The 4,297-nt window shown below is 47.5% G+C and overlaps 1 long non-coding RNA gene across 1 annotated transcript; it reads left to right on the top strand.

Moving 5' to 3' along the window:
* Positions 1–221: 221 nt before the first annotated feature.
* Positions 222–4,297, top strand: LOC144312769 (uncharacterized). The gene is made up of 3 exons (XR_013378349.1): positions 222–488; positions 1,884–1,985; positions 4,108–4,297. It is a non-coding gene; the product is annotated as an uncharacterized LOC144312769 (long non-coding RNA).

The following is a 4,297-nucleotide window of genomic DNA, read 5'->3' as shown; positions in this document are numbered from 1 at the left end:
AAGCAGGACCCAAGTGACAGTGGAGTCAGCAGACTCTTGCAACAATGCACAGGAGAAATGATAAAGGCTTTAACCTGGACTTTGAGATGAGAGTGCCAAGGCCAGGGAAAGGAAATACGGCAGGAAACCCCGCCTAAAGAGAGGAAGCCCCAGGGCGGGGATCCAAGCAGGATCCTTCCCAGAAACCAACTGGAGCTAGAAAACCAGGAGCCAAGGTTTTTCTCTTGCATCGTTTTCTCTCTCAGCACCTCTGTGTCTCACACTTCTGCTCCACTGTCTTCTTTCCATGGAGGCACTTCCTGTGTTATTCTGGGGTTTCACCTTTCCTATACCTTCTGCTTGCCTGTGGCCCAGGAATCATCTCCACCCTGATGTTACCTGAATTTGCACTTTGAGGGAGCACCAGCAGCTGCCTTTTCCCCTCTGTGGCACTTGACTCCAATTTCTGAGACAGGATCGGAGTAACTCGGCTCATCCTTTCGATCCAGGTCAGGCAAATCCTAGACCAAGGGTCAGCCCCTAAATGAGGACAGGAGCTGGTTAGCCAGGCAGGGAACTTGGCCTTTTGAGGTAGCAGGGTCCTGATCAGGGATTCTTCTTGCAGGCACCTGAAGTATGTCTCATATAGTAGGCCTGGAGGGGAAGGGATACATTTAAAATTTATTAGGTAATAAAATCAGCATTATTAGGTAATTGTTTGAATGTGGGAGGTGAGCTGGAGTGGCGGTGAGGATGACGTCAGGGGCTGGCTTGGGTCACTGGGTGATCTCTGGGCTCCACTCTCCTCTATGCTGGTGCTGCTCTCAGCTTCTCAGGAAGCTTCTCCACTCTATTCAGTCAGGGTCTCTGGCTCTGTCACACTGGGGAACATGAGGAGAGTTTACTAAGAGGATAGTGGGACAGAAGAACCACAAGGGAGAGTGCAGTATGCCGGGGCAGGAAACTGTGGTGTGCTGTCCAGCGGGAGGGGAGATGCAGTTACCCGAGTGCAGAGGGAGGCCCGCCTGGCCTGAGCTGTGTGGCCTTTGGCGCCAACACATCCAGCCCTTCCAGGAAGGAAGCTGGGCGAGGACTCCCTGATTTGGTTCTTCTCTGTCCCTCTGAAATCCTGGTCAAGATCTAACCCCAACAGGAAACCAGCGAGCAAGGAAGCCCACTGATGTATTGTACATACCCGCTCTGGGACGGGCGGGGTTGGGGTGGGGGGAGCCCGACAGGAGCAAAGGTTAAGATGTTCAGTACGTTCAGTACGTTCAGTACGTTCATTCCTCATGGTGGGGCCTATAGCCAGATCTCTCAGCAATCCAAGCTGGAAGTGGCCACTACTTCCTGATAGCCTCTATCAGGCAGAACGAAAATGCCATGGTTCTAATTTGCCTTAGGCAAATCGGGGATCCATCCTCTGACCAATTATAGGGGAAAGGGACCAATTATAGGGGAAAGGGATAGCGGTTCTGATTGGCTAAGCCGGAAGCTGAGGCTGGGGTCAGCTCTGCTCTAAGCCCCCAGCTGACCTGGAGGAAGGTAAATTCCCAAGGAAAATCAGTGCTGTTAGTCAACCAGGTAAAAAGAACAAGATGTCCACTACTGCCCATAACGAGGCTTTTTGAGGACTTTTGGGTGGGGGTGTTTTGTTCCTGCTGGACAGATTGAGGGTAAGACACACCAGAGAGCACTGGTGAATGGGTGAGCCCAGCTCTAAGGGATGGAGCTGCCCCCTCTCCAGGGCTCAGTTCCCAGCAGGGATGTGTCTTAATATTCTGTGGTTCCAGCACTCACCAGAAAGTTGTTAACCAACAAATTAAGCCTTCTCATCAACAGTGCAGACCCCTTATAGCCAGTGGAGACCACCAAGGATTGTTTTCTGAATTCTCTCCTTGCAGTTAGACCCAGACAAGACCTCTCTGGACCCACTGAAGTTTGCTGGAAGGTGCCACCTAGTGGAACATCAGATGACCTGCCGTTTAGAGGAAAAGAAGCCTTGGGTGGGTTTTAGAACCCTGAAAACCATTGAGCGATAGATGGTTCTCTCACCCTGGACTGCAGATTGCAATCACCTGGGGATGGGAGTCCTACCACCAGAGGTTCTGACTTAATTTGTGTGGAGTGCGGGGCGGGTATCCGGAGTTTTAAAAGGTTCCATGGTGAATCTGTGCACCACCAGGGTTGACAGTGTTGGATCATAGAGTATCCAGCCCTTTATTTGACAGAGGTGTCCACAGATGTGAGCCACTTCTCCAAGAGTCTAAGACTCCTAAAAAGCCCCTTTCTCCTGCACCCCACCTCTCCATTTGTGTTTTTGTACAACTTTTTCCCTTTACACAAAAATGAAAAATAATTAAACAGGAAGCACTCACATTCCCCAAACTCTGATATTTATTTTAGTGGCAGTGCCAGGAGGAGGATTGCTCCCTACACACCTGATATTTGCATCTGGCACCCCGACTAATACTCTGTTTGAGATGTACCCAACTAATGACGTAGTATATTTACTTTTGGAGATTTATGGCATTCTCTGTTTGCTCTTTCAAAACATATCCTATTTGAAGCACCTTCCACATCTGCTGCCTTGATTCAGCAGCATTTCTTTATAGTTGGCAGGACTGGTTTAATTGGCATCTCATTGTGAAAATGACAAAGTAGACTCCAAGAGAGAGACAGACAATTTTCTGTCTAGAGGTCATCTCAAATGGGCATCCTGCAAACACTTTCTTTTTATTCAAACTAGAGCTGAAATGCCACTAAATGCACACTCTGGACTGAACCACCTGAGTGGTGTTCCATGTCTGGCTCCCATTTTCCCACCATACCTTGCAAGACTGAGTCCCCAAATTTTAGAATTTAAAAAGACCTCAAAGAGCATCTCGTTTGACTGCTTTATTTGATGCAACCATATTCTATATTTCTCCAGACCTCTCTAATTCCTGCTATCACATATACTCATGGAACCATACATAATAAACCTGATGTTTAGAGAATTTGAGCAGCTTGTCTGAGCCACACAGGAAGTTAAGAGCACAGTCTGGACTACTGATCCAGGCTGAGAGCCAGCTAGAGAAATTTCAGCTCCAGGACTTTTGTTCTCTTCCTCTATATTAGAAGTCTGAGCCTTGTTAAATGACCAACCTGGTACAGATAGCAATTTGGGTCACTGACACCAGTGTTAATGAGTTTCCTAAGTGCAGGTTATAAAGAGCTGAGTGCTTGATTGATTACATGATTCGTTCATTCATTTCCCAAGTGTTTGCTGAGAACCTATTTTGGGCCAGGTACTGTACTAAACAGTGAGGGTATCTTGGGGAGCAAAACAAACAAACAACATGATCTCTGTCCTCCTGGGGCTTCCAGTCCAGCGGGGGAGGCAGATATCTAGCAATCATCTAGGAGCCTTAAACATTATGACTGTTAAGGAAAGGCATTTGCTAAGAGGTCATGCATCTGGAGGCTTAGTCTGTTAAGAAAGCAGGCAGGCTTCTTTGAAAATGTATGATGATGGGATCCCTGGGTGGCGCAGCGGTTTAGTGCCTGCCTTTGGCCCAGGGCGCGATCCTGGAGACCCTGGATCGAATCCCACATCGGGCTCCAGGTGCATGGAGCCTGCTTCTCCCTCTGCCTATGTCTCTGCCTCTCTCTCTCTGTGACTATCATAAATAAATAAAAATTTAAAAAAATCTTTAAAATGAAAATGTATGATGATCTCAATGATCTCCAAGGAGAGAAGGAGGAAGGCTTTAGATCTGCAGCAGGCAAAGAATTACAACACCCAGAGTTTCTTCTGTTTTGCTTAGGGTCAGGCAGACTTTTGTCTTACCAGCATGGAAAGTATATTGTTAAAGAGTCATGATTATCCCCATTTCACAGATGAGGAAATTGAGGCTCAGAACAGAAGTGACTTGGCCAAGGTTAGAGTGTCTGAGATAGACTGAGTTGCAGACCAACACCCCCTGGCTTGCCACTGTGTTCCATTTTCATACCCCCTCAGCTCAGTCCTAGGCCAGGCCAGCCTGAGGGTATATAGCCCCAGACAAATGGGGTCAGCAACAAAGGACCCTATGAAAGCCAAGGTGAAGACATTTAGTAAAAAAAAGGTTTTCATATCTTCCTCAGGAATGACAAGGGCCTGGCCCATGACTTCTCTTCTGATTGACCCTTCTTGCTGAAGTATGTCTCAGGGGATCCCAAAAGATCTGCCTGTTACTGATAACAGGATGGAACGCTGAAAAGTAAGCAAGAGAATAAGCAGCTCATTGAAAAAAAAAGAAGAAAGAAAGAAGAAAAGGAAGCAAAGATGGGAAGA

This window comes from Canis aureus, chromosome 4, assembly GCF_053574225.1.
Source record: "Canis aureus isolate CA01 chromosome 4, VMU_Caureus_v.1.0, whole genome shotgun sequence".
Lineage (NCBI taxonomy): Eukaryota > Metazoa > Chordata > Mammalia > Carnivora > Canidae > Canis > Canis aureus.
Note: the sequence above shows the minus strand (reverse complement) of the source record. Positions and strands in the feature narration are given on the sequence as shown.